The sequence below is a fragment of the Carcharodon carcharias genome, chromosome 2 (genome assembly GCF_017639515.1).
Source record: "Carcharodon carcharias isolate sCarCar2 chromosome 2, sCarCar2.pri, whole genome shotgun sequence".
In the NCBI taxonomy this organism is placed as follows: domain Eukaryota; kingdom Metazoa; phylum Chordata; class Chondrichthyes; order Lamniformes; family Lamnidae; genus Carcharodon; species Carcharodon carcharias.
Genome location: NC_054468.1, coordinates 121255213 through 121270896, shown reverse-complemented (window position 1 = coordinate 121270896; position 15684 = coordinate 121255213). Strand labels below are relative to the sequence as shown.

At 54.1% G+C, this 15684-nt stretch overlaps 1 pseudogene; it reads right to left on the bottom strand.

Annotated features, from left to right (window-relative positions):
* The window catches only part of LOC121288118, a 39556-nt pseudogene that overhangs the window by 241 nt on the left and 23631 nt on the right, over positions 1-15684 (bottom strand).

Genomic DNA, 15684 nt, shown 5'->3' with positions numbered 1-15684 from the left:
TGCTGCTGGTGCTGCTGGTGTTGCTGCTTCTGTCGCTGGTGTAGCTGCGGATGTTGTTGCTGCTGTAGCTATTGCTGCTATTGCTACTGTTGCTGCTGCTGGTGCTGGAGCTGCTGCAGCTGCTGCTGGTGTTGTTGCTGCTTTTGTTGCTGCTGCTGCTGAAGTTGCTGCTGCTGTTGCTGTTGCTGCTGGTGTTGCTGCTTCTGTCGTAGGTGTTGCTGCTGCTGGTGTTGCTGTTACTGCTGTTGCTGTTGCTGCTATTGTTGCTGCTGCTGGAGGTGGAGCTGCTGCTGCTGCTGCAGGTATTGCTGCTACATTTGTCACTGCTGCTGGTGATGTTGCTGCTGCTGTTGCTGCTGGTGTTGGTGCTACTGCTCATGTTCCTCTTGCTACTGCTTTTGCTGTTGCTGCCTTTGCTGGTGCTGTGGCTGCTGATGCTGCTATTGTTGCTGGTGTTCGTGCTGCTTCTGGTTTTCCTCTTGCTACTGCTGTTGCTGTTACTGCTGTTGCTGGTGCTGTAGCTGCTGCTTTTGCTATTGCTGCTGGTGTTGGTGCTGCTGCTCCTCTTGCTCCTGCTGTTGCTGTAGCTATTGCTGCTACTGCTGCTGTTGCTGCTGCTGGTGGTGGAGCTGCTGCTGCTGCTGGTGGTGTTACTGCTACTTTTGTTGCTCTTGCTGCTGATGATGCTGCTGCTGTTGCTGTTGCTGCTAGTGTTGCTGCTTCTGTCTCTGGTGTTGCTGCGGCTGTTGTTGCTGCTGTAGCTATTGCTGCTACTGCTGCTGTTGCTGCTGCTGGTGGTGGAGCTGCTGCTGCTGCTGCTGGTGTTGCTGCTACTTTTGTCGCTGCTGCTGATGTTGATGCTGCTGTTGCTGATGCTGCTGGTGTTGCTTCTACTGTGTAGTTGTTGCTGCTGCTGGTGTTGCTGTTGCTGCTGTTGCTGTTGCTACTATTGTTGCTGCTGCTGGAGGTGGAGCTGCTGCTGCTGCTGCAGGTGTTGCTGCTACTTTTGTCGCTGCTGCTGATGTTACTGCTGCTGTTGCTGATGCTGTTGGTGTTGCTGATTCTGTCGTTGGTGTTGCTGCTGCTGTTGCTGTTGCTGTAGATGTTGTATTTCCTGCTGTTGCCGGTTCTGCTGATGTTGTGGTTGCTGCGGCTGTTGTTGCTGCTGTTGCTTGTGCTGGTGCTGCTGCTGTTGCTTCAGGTAAAGCTGATGTTACTGCTTGTGCAGTAGCTGCTGCTGCTGCTGCAGTTGCTGCTGGTGCTTGTGCTGCTATTACTGCTGGTTTTGCTGCTCGTTCTGTTGCTGCTGTTGCTGGTGGTGGTGCTGCTGCAGCTGTTGCTGTTGCTGCTGGTGTTGCTGCTTCTGTCACGGGTGTTGCTGCGGCTGTTGCTGCTGTTGCTGTTGATGGTGCTGTTGTTGTTGCTGCGGCTACTGCTGCTGATTGTGCTGCTCCTGCAGTTGCTGTTGTTTCTGCTGTTGCTGGTCCTGCTATTGTCGTGGTTGCTGAGGCTGTTGTTGCTGTTGCTGCTGGTGTTGCTGCTTCTGTCATTGTTGTTGCTGCTGCTGTTGCTATTGCTGTAGATGCTCTATTTCCTGCTGTTGCCGGTTCTGCTGATGTTGTGGTTGCGGCGGCTGTTCTTGCTGTTGTTGCTTGTGCTGGTGCTGCTGCTGTTGGTTCAGCTGAAGCTGATGTTGCTGCTGGTGCAGTTGCTGCTGCTGCAGTTGATGCTGGTGCTGGTGTTGCTATTACTGCTGGTGTTGCTGCTGTTTCTGTTGCTGCTGCTGGTGGTTGTGGAGCTGCTGCTGCTGTTGCTTTTGCTGCTGGTGTTGCTGCTTCTGTCACTGGTGTTGCTGCGGCTGTTGCTGCTGTGGCTGGTGCTGGTGCTGCTGTTGTTGCTGTGGCTACTGCTGCTGATTGTGCTGCTCCTGCAGTTGCTGTTGTTTCTGCTGTTGCTGGTGCTGCTGTTGTCGTGGTTGCTGTGGCTGTTGTTGCTGTTGTTGCTGGTGCTGCTGCTGCTGGTGCCTCTGTTGTTGCTGGTGCTTGTGTTGCTGCTTCTGTCGTTGGTCTTGCTGCTGGTGTTGCTATTGCTGTAGATGCTGCATTTCCTGCTGTTGCTGGTGCTGCTGTTGTCGTGGTTGCTGTGGCTGTTGTTGCTGTTGTTGCTGGTGCAGTTGCTGCTGCTGCTGCTGCAGTTGCTGCTGTTGCTGGTGTTGCTATTACTGCTGGTGTTGCTGCTGGTTTTTGTGCGGCTGCTGCTGGTGGTCGAGCTGCTGTGGTTCTTGCTTTTGCTGCTGGTTTTTTGCTTCTGTCACTGGTGTTGCTGCGGCTGTTGCTGCTGTTGCTGGTGCTGATTGTGCTCCTCCTGCAGTTGCTGTTGTTTCTGCTGTTGCTGGATCTGCTGTTGTCGTGGTTGCTGTGGCTGTTGTTGCTGTTGTTGCTGGTGCTGCTGCTGCTGGTGCTGCTGTTGTTGCTAGTGCTGGTGTTGCTAGTGGTTCTGTTGCTGCTGCTGCTGCTGGTGGAGCTGCTGCTGCTGTTGCTGTTGCTGCTGGTGTTTCTTCTACTTTTCTTGTTGCTGCTGTTGTTGCTGCTGTTGCTGCTGCTGGTTCTGCTGGTGTTGCTGCTGCTGCTGGTGTTGCAGCTGCTGTTGCTGTTGCTGCTGTTGCTGCTGCTGGTTCTGCTGGTGTTGCTGCTTCTGTCGCTGGTTTTTCTGCGGCTGTTGTTGCAGCTGTAGCTATTGCTGCTATTGGTATTGTTGCTGCTGCTGGTGTTGGAGCTGCTGCAGCTGCTGCTGTTGTTGCTGCTACCTTTGTTGCTGCTGCTGCTGATGTTGCTGCTGCAGTTGCTGTTGCTGCTGGTGTTGCTGCTTCTGTCGTAGGTGTTGCTGTTACTGGTGTTGCTTTGGCTGCTATTGCTGCTGTTGCTGGTGGTGGAGTTGCTGCTGTTGCTGCAGGTGTTGCTGCTACTTTTGTCGCTGCTGCTGATGTTACTGCTGCTGTTGCTGTTGCTGTTGGTGTTGCTGCTTCTGTCGTAGGTGTTGCTGCTGCTGTTGCTGTTGCTGTAGATGCTGTATTTCCTGCTGCTGCCGGTTCTGCTGATGTTGTGGTTGCTGCGGCTGTTGTTGCTGCTGTTGCTTGTGCTGGTGCTGCTCCTGTTGTTTCAGGTACAGCTGATGTTGCTGCTGGTGCAGTTTCCTGCTTCTGCTGCTGCAGTTGCTGCTGGTGCTGGTGTAGCTATTACTGCTGGTTTTGCTGCTGGTTCTGTTGCTGTTGCAGCTGGTGGTGGTGCTGCTGCAATGTTGCTGTTGCTGCTGGTGCTGCTGCTTCTGTCACTGGTGTTGCTGCGGCTGTTGCTGCTGTTGCTGGTGCTGATTGTGCTCCTCCTGCAGTTGCTGTTGTTTCTGCTGTTGCTGGATCTGCTGTTGTCGTGGTTGCTGTGGCTGTTGTTGCTGTTGTTGCTGGTGCTGCTGCTGCTGGTGCTGCTGTTGTTGCTAGTGCTGGTGTTGCTAGTGGTTCTGTTGCTGCTGCTGCTGCTGGTGGAGCTGCTGCTGCTGTTGCTGTTGCTGCTGGTGTTTCTTCTACTTTTCTTGTTGCTGCTGTTGTTGCTGCTGTTGCTGCTGCTGGTTCTGCTGGTGTTGCTGCTGCTGCTGGTGTTGCAGCTGCTGTTGCTGTTGCTGCTGTTGCTGCTGCTGGTTCTGCTGGTGTTGCTGCTTCTGTCGCTGGTTTTTCTGCGGCTGTTGTTGCAGCTGTAGCTATTGCTGCTATTGGTACTGTTGCTGCTGCTGGTGTTGGAGCTGCTGCAGCTGCTGCTGTTGTTGCTGCTACCTTTGTTGCTGCTGCTGCTGATGTTGCTGCTGCAGTTGCTGTTGCTGCTGGTGTTGCTGCTTCTGTCGTAGGTGTTGCTGTTACTGGTGTTGCTTTGGCTGCTATTGCTGCTGTTGCTGGTGGTGGAGTTGCTGCTGTTGCTGCAGGTGTTGCTGCTACTTTTGTCGCTGCTGCTGATGTTACTGCTGCTGTTGCTGTTGCTGTTGGTGTTGCTGCTTCTGTCGTAGGTGTTGCTGCTGCTGTTGCTGTTGCTGTAGATGCTGTATTTCCTGCTGCTGCCGGTTCTGCTGATGTTGTGGTTGCTGCGGCTGTTGTTGCTGCTGTTGCTTGTGCTGGTGCTGCTCCTGTTGTTTCAGGTACAGCTGATGTTGCTGCTGGTGCAGTTTCCTGCTTCTGCTGCTGCAGTTGCTGCTGGTGCTGGTGTAGCTATTACTGCTGGTTTTGCTGCTGGTTCTGTTGCTGTTGCAGCTGGTGGTGGTGCTGCTGCAATGTTGCTGTTGCTGCTGGTGCTGCTGCTTCTGTCACTGGTGTTGCTGCGGCTGTTGCTGCTGTTGCTGTTGCTGGTGCTGCTGTTGTTGCTGCGGCTACTGCTGCTGATTGTGCTGCTCCTGCAGTTGCTGTTGTTTCTGCTGTTGCTGGTGTTGCTGTTGTCGTGTTTGCTGTGGCTGTTGTTGCTGTTGCTGCTGGTGTTGTTGCTTCTGTCTTTGGTGTTGCTGCTGCTGTTGCTATTGCTGTAGAAGCTGTATTTCCTGCTGTTGCCGGTTCTTCTGATGTTGTGGTTGCTGCGGCTGTTGTTGCTGCTATTGCTTGTGCTGGTGCTGCTGCTGTTGCTTCAGGTAAAGCTGATGTTGCTGCTGGTGCATTTGCTGCTGCTGCAGTTGATGCTGGTGCTGGTGTTGCTATTACTGCTGGTGTTGCTGCTGTTTCTGTTGCTGCGGCTGCTGGTGGTGGAGCTTCTGCGGCTGTTGCTTTTGCTGCTGGTGTTGATGCTTCTGTCACTGGTGTTGCTGCGGCTGTTGCTGCTGTTGCTGGTGCTGGTGCTGCTGTTGTTGCTGCGGTACTGCTGCTGATCGTGCTCCTCCTGCAGTTGCTGTTGTTTCTGCTGTTGCTGGAGCTGCTGTTGTCGTGGTTGCTGTGGCTGTTGTTGCTGTTGTTGCTGGTGCTCTGCTGCTGGTGCTGCTGTTGTTGCTAGTGCTGGTGTTGCTGCTGTTTCTGTTGCTGCTGCTGCTGCTGGTGGAGCAGCTGCTGCTGTTGCTGCTGGTGTTGCTTCTACTTTTCTTGCTGCTGCTGTTGTTGCTGCTGTTGCTGCTGCTGGTTCTGCTGGTGTTTCTGCTGCTGGTGCTGCTGGTGTTGCAGCTGCTGTTGCTGTTGCTGCTGTTGCTGCTGCTGGTTCTGCTGGTGTTACTGCTTCTGTCGCTGGTGTTTCTGCAGCTGTTGCTGCTGCTTTAGCTATTTGTGCTATGGCTACTGTTGCTGCTGTTGTTGTTGGAGCTGCTGCAGCTGCTGCTGGTGTTGCTGCTACTTTTGTTGCTGCTGCTGCTGATGTTGCTGAAGCTGTTGCTGTTGCTGCTGGTGTTGCTGCTTCTGTCGTAGGTGTTGCTGTTACTGGTGTTGCTTTGGCTGCTATTGTTGCTGTTGCTGGTGGTGGAGCTGCTGCTGCTGCTGCTGGTGTTGCTGCTACTTTTGTCACTGCTGCTGGTGATGTTGCTGCTGCTCCAGGTGTTGCTGCTACTTTTGTTGCTGCTGCTGTTGTTGCTGCTATTGCTGCTGCTGGTTCTGCTGGTGTTGCTGCTTCTGGTGCTGCTGGTGTTGCTACTGCTGTTTTTGTTGCTGTTGCTGCTGGTGTTGCTGCTTCTGTCATTGGTGTTGCTGCTGCTGTTGCTATTGCTGTAGATGCTGTATTTCCTGCCGTTGCCGGTTCTGCTGATGTTGTGGTTGCTGCAGCTGTTGTTGCTGCTGTTGCTTGTGCTGGTGCTGCAGCTGTTGCTTCAGGTAAAGCTCATGTTGCTGCTGGTGCAGTTGCTGCTGCTGCTGCTGCAGTTGCTGCTGGTGCTGGTGTTGCGATTACTGCTGGTGTTGCTGCTGTTTGTGTTGCTGCTGCTGCTGGTGGTGGAGCTGCAGCGGCTGTTGCTGTTGCTGCTGGTGTTGCTGCGGCTGTTGCTGCTGTTGCTGGTGCTGGTGCTCCTGTTGTTGCTGCGGCTACTGCTGCTGATTGTGCTGCTCCTGCAGTTGCTCTGTTTCTGCTGTTGCTGGTGCTGCTGTTGTCGTGATTGTTGCGGCTGTTGTTGCTGTTGTCGCTGGTGCTGCTGCTGCTGGTGCTGCTGTTGTTGCTGGTGCTTGTGTTGCTGCTGTTGCTGGTATTGCTATTTCTGCTTGTGTTGCTGCTGGTTCTGTTGCTGCTGCTGCTTCTGGTTTAGCTGCTGCTGCTGTTGCTGTTGCTCCAGGTGTGGCTGCTACTTTTGTTGCTGCTGCTATTGTTGCTGCTGTTGCTGCTGCTGGTTCCGCTGGTGTTGCTGCTGCTGATGCTGCTGGTGTTGCTACTGCTGTTTCTGTTGCTGTTGCTGCTGGTGTTGCTGCTTCTGTCATTGGTGTTGCTGCTGCTGTTGCTATTGCTGTAGATGCTGTATTTCCTGCCGTTGCCGGTTCTGCTGATGTTGTGGTTGCTGCGGCTGTTGTTGCTGCTGTTGCTTGTGCTGGTGCTGTTGCTGTTGCTTCAGGTAAAGCTGATGTTGCTGCTGGTGCAGTTGCTGCTGCTGCTGCTGCAGTTGCTGCTGGTGCTGGTGTTGCGATTACTGCTGGAGATGCTGCTGTTTCTGTTGCTGCTGCTGGTGGTGGCGGAGCTGCAGCGGCTGTTGCTGTTACTGCTGGTGTTGCTGCTTCTGTCACTGGTGTTGCTGCGGCTGTCGCTGCTGTTGCTGGTGCTGGTGCTGCTGTTGTTGCTGCGGCTACTGCTGCTGATTGTGCTGCTCCTGCAGTTGCTGTTGTTTCTGCTGTTGCTGGTGCTGCTGCTGTCGTGGTTGCTGCGGCTGTTGTTGCTGTTGTCACTGGTGCTGCTGCTGCTGGTGCTGCTGTTGTCGCTTGTACTGGTTTTGCTGCTGGTTCTGTTGCTGTTGCTGCTGCTGGTGGAGCTGCTGCTGCTGTTGCTGTTGCTGCTGGTGTTGCTGCTACTTTTTTTGCTGCTGCTATTGTTGCTGCTGTTGCTGCTGCTGGTTCTGCTGGTGTTGCTGCTGCTGGTGCTGCTGGTGTTGCAGCTGCTGTTGCTGTTGCTGCTGTTCCTGTTGCTGGTTCTGCTGGTGTTGCTGCTTCTGTCGCTGGTGTTGCTGCGGCTGTTGTTGCTGCTGTAGCTATTGCTGCTATTGCCACTGTTGCTGCTGCTGGTGCAAGAGCTGCTGCAGCTGCTGCTGGTGTTGCTGTTACTTTTGTTGCTGCTGCTGCAGTTTGGTTGCTGTGGCTGTTGTTGCTGCTGGTGTTGCTGCTTCTGTCATTGGTGTTGCTGCTGCTGTTGCTATTGCTGTAGATGCTGTATTTCCTGCCGTTGCCGGTTCTGCTGATGTTGTGGTTGCTGCGGCTGTTGTTGCTGCTGTTGCTTGTGCTGGTGCTGCTGTTGTTGCTTCAGGTAAAGCTGATGTTGCTGCTGGTGCAGTTGCTGCTGCTGCTGCTGCAGTTGCTGCTGGTGCTGGTGTTGCGATTACTGCTGGTGATGCTGCTGTTTCTGTTGCTGCTGCTGGTGGTGGCGGAGCTGCAGCGGCTGTTGCTGTTACTGCTGGTGTTGCTGCTTCTGTCACTGGTGTTGCTGCGGCTGTCGCTGCTGTTGCTGGTGCTGGTGCTGCTGTTGTTGCTGCGGCTACTGCTGCTGATTGTGCTGCTCCTGCAGTTGCTGTTGTTTCTGCTGTTGCTGGTGCTGCTGCTGTCGTGGTTGCTGCGGCTGTTGTTGCTGTTGTCACTGGTGCTGCTGCTGCTGGTGCTGCTGTTGTCGCTTGCACTGGTTTTGCTGCTGGTTCTGTTGCTGTTGCTGCTGCTGGTGGAGCTGCTGCTGCTGTTGCTGTTGCTGCTGGTGTTGCTGCTACTTTTTTTGCTGCTGCTATTGTTGCTGCTGTTGCTGCTGCTGGTTCTGCTGGTGTTGCTGCTGCTGGTGCTGCTGGTGTTGCAGCTGCTGTTGCTGTTGCTGCTGTTCCTGTTGCTGGTTCTGCTGGTGTTGCTGCTTCTGTCGCTGGTGTTGCTGCGGCTGTTGTTGTTGCTGTAGCTATTGCTGCTATTGCCACTGTTGCTGCTGCTGGTGCAAGAGCTGCTGCAGCTGCTGCTGGTGTTGCTGTTACTTTTGTTGCTGCTGCTGCTGTTTGGTTGCTGTGGCTGTTGTTGCTGCTGGTGTTGCTGCTTCTGTCATTGGTGTTGCTGCTGCTGTTGCTATTGCTGTAGATGCTGTATTTCCTGCCGTTGCCGCTTCTGCTGATGTTGTGGTTGCTGCGGCTGTTGTTGCTGCTGTTGCTTGTGCTGGTGCTGCTGCTGTTGCTTCAGGTAAAGCTGATGTTGCTGCTGGTGCAGTTGCTGCTGCTGCTGCTGCAGTTGCTGCTGGTGCTGGTGTTGCGATTACTGCTGGTGATGCTGCTGCATCTGTTGCTGCTGCTGCTGGTGGTGGATCAGCAGCGGCTGTTGTTGTTACTGCTGCTGTTGCTGCTTCTGTCACTGGTGTTGCTGCGGCTGTTGCTGCTGTTGCTGGTGCTGGTGCTGCTGTTGTTGCTGCGGCTACTGCTGCTGATTGTGCTGCTCCTGCAGTTGTTGTTGTTTCTGCTGTTGCTGGTGCTGCTGTTGTCGTAGTTGCCGCGGCTGCTGTTGCTGTTGTCGCTGGTGCTGCTGCTGCTGGTACTGCTGTTGTCGCTAGTGCTGGTGTTGCTGCTGGTTCTGTTGCTGCTGCTGCTGCTGGTGGAGCTGCTGCTGCTGTTGCTGTTGCTGCTGGTGTTGCTGCTACTTTTTTTGCTGCTGCTATTGTTGCTGCTGTTGCTGCTGCTGGTTCTGCTGGTGTTGCTGCTGCTGGTGCTGCTGGTGTTGCAGCTGCTGTTGCTATTGCTGCTGTTGCTGCTGCTGGTTTTGCTGGTGTTGCTGCTTCTGTCGCTGGTGTTTCTGCGGCTGTTGTTGCTGCTGTAGCTATTGCTGCTCTTGCTACTGTTGCTGCTGCTGGTGCTGGAGCTGCTGCAGCTGCTGCTGGTGTTGCTGCTACTTTTGTTGCTGCTGTTGCTGATGTTGCTGCTGCAGTTGCTGTTGCTGCTGTGTTGCTGCTTCTGTCGTAGGGGTTGCTGCTGCTGGTGTTGCTGTTACTGGTGTTGCTTTGGCTGCTATTGTTGCTGTTGCTGGTGGTGGAGCTGCTGCTGCTGCTCCTGGTGTTGCTGCTACATTTGTCACTGCTGCTGATGATGTTGCTGCTGCTGTTGGTGCTGCTGCTGCTGTTCCTCTTGCTACTGCTTTTGCTGTTGCTGCCTTTGCTGGTGCTGTGGATGCTGCTGCTGCTATTGCTGCTGGTGTTCGTGCTGCTGTTGGTTTTCCTCTTGCTACTGCTTTTGCTGTTACTGCTGCTGCTGCTATTGCTGCTGGTGTTGGTGCTGCTGCTCCTCTTGCTCCTGCTGTTGCTGCAGCTATTTCTGCTACTGCTGCTGTTGCTGCTGCTGTTGGTGGAGCTGCTGCTGCTGCTGCTGGTGTTCCTGCTACTTTTGTTGCTCTTGTTGCTGATGATGCTGCGGCTTTGCTGTTGCTGCTGGTGTTGCTGCTTCTGTCGCTGGTGTTGCTGCGGCTGTTGTTGCTGCTGTAGCTATTGCTGCTACTGCTGCTGTTGCTGCTACTGGTGGTGGAGCTGCTGCTGCTACTGCTGGTGTTGCTGCTAAATTGTCGCTGCTGCTGCTGATGTTGCTGCTGCTGTTGCTGTTGCTGCTGGTGTTGCTGCTTCTGTGTATGTGTTGCTGATGCTAGTGTTGCTGTTGCTGCTGTTGCTGTTGCTGCTATTTTTGCTGCTGCTGGAGGTGGAGCTGCTGCTGCTGCTGCAGGTGTTGCTGCTACTTTTGTCGCTGCTGCTGCTGATGTTACTGCTGCTGTTGCTGTTGCTGTTGGTGTTGCTGCTTCTGTAGTTGGTGTTGCTGCTGCTGTTGCTGTTGCTGTAGATGCTGTATTTCCTGCTGTTGCCAGTTCTGCTGATGTTGTGGTTGCTGCGGCTGTTGTTGCTGCTGTTGCTTGTGCTGGTGCTGCTGCTGTTGCTTCAGGTAAAGCTGATGTTGCTGCTGGTGCAGTTGCTGCTGCTGCTGCTGCAGTTGCTGCTGGTGCTGGTGTTGCTATTACGGCTGGTTTTGCTGCTGGTTCTGTTGCTGCTGCTGCTGTTGCTGGTGCTGCTGCAGCTGTTGCTGTTGCTGCTGGTGTTGCTGCTTCTGTCACGGGTGTTGCTGCGGCTGTTGCTGCTGTTGCTGTTGCTGATACTGCTGTTGTTGCTGCAGCTACTGCTGCTGATTGTGCTGCTCCTGCAGTTGTTGTTTCTGCTGTTGCTGGTGTTGCTGTTTTCGTGGTTGCTGTGGCTGTTGTTGCTGTTGTTGCTGGTGCTGCTACTGTTGGTGCTGCTGTTGTTGTTGGTGCTGGTGTTGCTGCTGTTCTTGCTGATGCTGTTGCTGCTGTTGCTGGTGTTGCTATTACTGCTGGTGTTGCTGCTGGTTCTGTTGCTGCTGCTGCTTCTGGTGGAGCTGCTGCTTCTGTTGCTGTTGCTCCAGGTGTTGCTGCTACTTTTGTTGCTGCTGCTGTTGTTGCTGCTGGTGCTGCTGCTGGTTCTGCTGGTGTTGCTGCTGCTGGTGCTGCTGGTGTTGCTACTGCTGTTTCTGTTGCTGTTGCTGCTGGTGTTGCTGCTTCTGTCATTGGTGTTGCTGCTGCTGTTGCTATTGCTGTAGATGCTGTATTTACTGCCGTTGCCGGTTCTGCTGATGTTGTGTTGCTGCGGCTGTTGTTGCTGCTGTTGCTTGTGCTGGTGCTGCTGCTGTTGCTTCAGGTAAAGCTGATGTTGCTGCTGGTGCAGTTGCTGCTGCTGCTGCTGCAGTTGCTGCTGGTGCTGGTGTTGCTATTACTGCTGGTGTTGCTGTTGTTTCTGTTGCTGCTGCTGGTGGTCGTGGAGCTGCAGCGGCTGTTGCTGTTGCTGCTGCTGTTGCTGCTTCTGTCACTGGTGTTGCTGCGGCTGTTGCTGCTGTTGCTGGTGCTGGTGCTGCTGTTGTTGCTGCGGCTACTGCTGCTGATTGTGCTGCTCATGCAGTTGCTGTTGTTTCTGCTGTTGCTGGTGCTGCTGTTGTTGTGGTTGCTGCGGCTGTTGTTGCTGTTGTCGCTGATGCTGCTGCTGCTGGTGCCACTGTTGTTGCTAGTGCTGGTGTTGCTGCAGGTTCTGTTGCTGCTGTTGCTGCTGGTGTTGCTGCTACTTTTTTTGCTGCTGCTATTGTTGCTGCTGTTGCTGCTGATGGTTCTGCTGTTGCTGGTCCTGCTATTGTCGTGGTTGCTGAGGCTGTTGTTGCTGTTGCTGCTGGTGTTGCTGCTTCTGTCATTGTTGTTGCTGCTGCTGTTGCTATTTCTGTAGATGCTCTATTTCCTGCTGTTGCCGGTTCTGCTGATGTTGTGGTTGCGGCGGCTGTTGTTGCTGCTGTTGCTTGTGCTGGTGCTGCTGCTGTTGGTTCAGCTGAAGCTGATGTTGCTGCTGGTGCAGTTGCTGCTGCTGCAGTTGATGCTGGTGCTGGTGTTGCTATTACTGCTGGTGTTGCTGCTGTTTCTGTTGCTGCTGCTGCTGGTGGTGGAGCTGCTGCTGCTGTTGCTTTTGCTGCTGGTGTTGCAGCTTCTGTCACTGGTGTTGCTGAGGCTGTTGCTGCTGTGGCTGGTGCTGGTGCTGCTGTTGTTGCTGTGGCTACTGCTGCTGATTGTGCTGCTCCTGCAGTTGCTGTTGCTTCTGCTGTTGCTGGTGCTGCTGTTGTCGTGGTTGCTGTGGCTGTTGTTGCTGTTGTTGCTGGTGCTGCTGCTGCTGGTGCCTCTGTTGTTGCTGGTGCTTGTGTTGCTGCTTCTGTCGTTGGTCTTGCTGCTGGTGTTGCTATTGCTGTAGATGCTGCATTTCCTGCTGTTGCTGGTGCAGCTGTTGTCGTGGTTGCTGTGGCTGTTGTTGCTGTTGTTGCTGGTGCAGTTGCTGCTGCTGCTGCAGTTGCTGCTGTTGCTGGTGTTGCTATTACTGCTGGTGTTGCTGCTGGTTTTTTTGCGGCTGCTGCTGGTGGTCGAGCTGCTGTGGTTCTTGCTTTTGCTGCTGGTTTTGCTGCTTCTGTCACTGGTGTTGCTGTGGCTGTTGCTGCTGTTGCTGGTGCTGATTGTGCTCCTCCTGCAGTTGCTGTTGTTTCTGCTGTTGCTGGATCTGCTGTTGTCGTGGTTGCTGTGGCTGTTGTTGCTGTTGTTGCTGGTGCTGCTGCTACTGGTGCTGCTGTTGTTGCTAGTGCTGGTGTTGCTGGTGGTTCTGTTGCTGCTGCTGCTGCTGGTGGAGCTGCTGCTGCTGTTGCTGTTGCTGCTGGTGTTTCTTCTACTTTTCTTGCTGCTGTTGTTGTTGCTGCTGTTGCTGCTGCTGGTTCTGCTGGTGTTGCTGCTGCTGGTGCTGCTGGTGTTGCAGCTGCTGTTGCTGTTGCTGCTGTTGCTGCTGCTGGTTCTGCTGGTGTTGCTGCTTCTGTCGCTGGTTTTTCTGCGGCTGTTGTTGCAGCTGTAGCTATTGCTGCTATTGGTACTGTTGCTGCTGCTGGTGTTGGAGCTGCTGCAGCTGCTGCTGTTGTTGCTGCTACTTTTGTTGCTGCTGCTGCTGATGTTGCTGCTGCAGTTGCTGTTGCTGCTGGTGTTGCTGCTTCTGTCGTAGGTGTTGCTGTTACTGGTGTTGCTTTGGCTGCTATTGTTGCTGTTGCTGGTGGTGGAGTTGCTGCTGTTGCTGCAGGTGTTGCTGCTACTTTTGTCGCTGCTGCTGATGTTACTGCTGCTGTTGCTGTTGCTGTTGGTGTTGCTGCTTCTGTCGTAGGTGTTGCTGCTGCTGTTGCTGTTGCTGTAGATGCTGTATTTCCTGCTGCTGCCGGTTCTGCTGATGTTGTGGTTGCTGCGGCTGTTGTTGCTGCTGTTGCTTTTGCTGGTGCTGCTGCTGTTGTTTCAGGTACAGCTGATGTTGCTGCTGGTGCGGTTTCCTGCTTCTGCTGCTGCAGTTGCTGCTGGTGCTGGTGTAGCTATTACTGCTGGTTTTGCTGCTGGTTCTGTTGCTGTTGCAGCTGGTGGTGGTGCTGCTGCAATGTTGCTGTTGCTGCTGGTGCTGCTGCTTCTGTCACTGGTGTTGCTGCGGCTGTTGCTGCTGTTGCTGTTGCTGGTGCTGCTGTTGTTGCTGCGGCTACTGCTGCTGATTGTGCTGCTCCTGCAGTTGCTGTTGTTTCTGCTGTTGCTGGTGTTGCTGTTGTCGTGTTTTCTGTGGCTGTTGTTGCTGTTGCTGCTGGTGTTGTTGCTTCTGTCTTTGGTGTTGCTGCTGCTGTTGCTATTGCTGTAGAAGCTGTATTTCCTGCTGTTGCCGGTTCTTCTGATGTTGTGGTTGCTGCGGCTGTTGTTGCTGCTATTGCTTGTGCTGGTGCTGCTGCTGTTGCTTCAGGTAAAGCTGATGTTGCTGCTGGTGCATTTGCTGCTGCTGCAGTTGATGCTGGTGCTGGTGTTGCTATTACTGCTGGTGTTGCTGCTGTTTCTGTTGCTGCGGCTGCTGGTGGTGGAGTTTCTGCGGCTGTTGCTTTTGCTGCTGGTGTTGATGCTTCTGTCACTGGTGTTGCTGCGGCTGTTGCTGCTGTTGCTGGTGCTGGTGCTGCTGTTGTTGCTGCGGTACTGCTGCTGATCGTGCTCCTCCTGCAGTTGCTGTTGTTTCTGCTGTTGCTGGAGCTGCTGTTGTCGTGGTTGCTGTGGCTGTTGTTGCTGTTGTTGCTGGTGCTCTGCTGCTGGTGCTGCTGTTGTTGCTAGTGCTGGTGTTGCTGCTGGTTCTGTTGCTGCTGCTGCTGCTGGTGGAGCAGCTGCTGCTGTTGCTGCTGGTGTTGCTTCTACTTTTCTTGCTGCTGCTGTTGTTGCTGCTGTTGCTGCTGCTGGTTCTGCTGGTGTTTCTGCTGCTGGTGCTGCTGGTGTTGCAGCTGCTGTTGCTGTTGCTGCTGTTGCTGCTGCTGGTTCTGCTGGTGTTGCTGCTTCTGTCGCTGGTGTTTCTGCAGCTGTTGCTGCTGCTTTAGCTATTTGTGCTATGGCTGCTGTTGCTGCTGTTGGTGTTGGAGCTGCTGCAGCTGCTGTTGGTGTTGCTGCTACTTTTGTTGCTGCTGCTGCTGATGTTGCTGAAGCTGTTGCTGTTGCTGCTGGTGTTGCTGCTTCTGTCGTAGGTGTTGCTGTTACTGGTGTTGCTTTGGCTGCTATTGTTGCTGTTGCTGGTGGTGGAGCTGCTGCTGCTGCTGCTGGTGTTGCTGCTACTTTTGTCACTGCTGCTGGTGATGTTGCTGCTGCTCCAGGTGTTGCTGCTACTTTTGTTGCTGCTGCTGTTGTTGCTGCTATTGCTGCTGCTGGTTCTGCTGGTGTTGCTGCTTCTGGTGCTGCTGGTGTTGCTACTGCTGTTTTTGTTGCTGTTGCTGCTGGTGTTGCTGCTTCTGTCATTGGTGTTGCTGCTGCTGTTGCTATTGCTGTAGATGCTGTATTTCCTGCCGTTGCCGGTTCTGCTGATGTTGTGGTTGCTGCAGCTGTTGTTGCTGCTGTTGCTTGTGCTGGTGCTGCAGCTGTTGCTTCAGGTAAAGCTCATGTTGCTGCTGGTGCAGTTGCTGCTGCTGCTGCTGCAGTTGCTGCTGGTGCTGGTGTTGCGATTACTGCTGGTGTTGCTGCTGTTTGTGTTGCTGCTGCTGCTGGTGGTGGAGCTGCAGCGGCTGTTGCTGTTGCTGCTGGTGTTGCTGCGGCTGTTGCTGCTGTTGCTGGTGCTGGTGCTCCTGTTGTTGCTGCGGCTACTGCTGCTGATTGTGCTGCTCCTGCAGTTGCTCTGTTTCTGCTGTTGCTGGTGCTGCTGTTGTCGTGATTGTTGCGGCTGTTGTTGCTGTTGTCGCTGGTGCTGCTGCTGCTGGTGCTGCTGTTGTTGCTGGTGCTTGTGTTGCTGCTGTTGCTGGTGTTGCTATTTCTGCTTGTGTTGCTGCTGGTTCTGTTGCTGCTGCTGCTTCTGGTTTAGCTGCTGCTGCTGTTGCTGTTGCTCCAGGTGTGGCTGCTACTTTTGTTGCTGCTGCTATTGTTGCTGCTGTTGCTGCTGCTGGTTCCGCTGGTGTTGCTGCTGCTGATGCTGCTGGTGTTGCTAATGCTGTTTCTGTTGCTGTTGCTGCTGGTGTTGCTGCTTCTGTCATTGGTGTTGCTGCTGCTGTTGCTATTGCTGTAGATGCTGTATTTCCTGCCGTTGCCGGTTCTGCTGATGTTGTTGTTGCTGCGGCTGTTGTTGCTGCTGTTGCTTGTGCTGGTGCTGTTGCTGTTGCTTCAGGTAAAGCTGATGTTGCTGCTGGTGCAGTTGCTGCTGCTGCTGCTGCAGTTGCTGCTGGTGCTGGTGTTGCGATTACTGCTGGAGATGCTGCTGTTTCTGTTGCTGCTGCTGGTGGTGGCGGAGCTGCAGCGGCTGTTGCTGTTACTGCTGGTGTTGCTGCTTCTGTCACTGGTGTTGCTGCGGCTGTCGCTGCTGTTGCTGGTGCTGGTGCTGCTGTTGTTGCTGCGGCTACTGCTGCTGATTGTGCTGCTCCTGCAGTTGCTGTTGTTTCTGCTGTTGCTGGTGCTGCTGCTGTCGTGGTTGCTGCGGCTGTTGTTGCTGTTGTCACTGG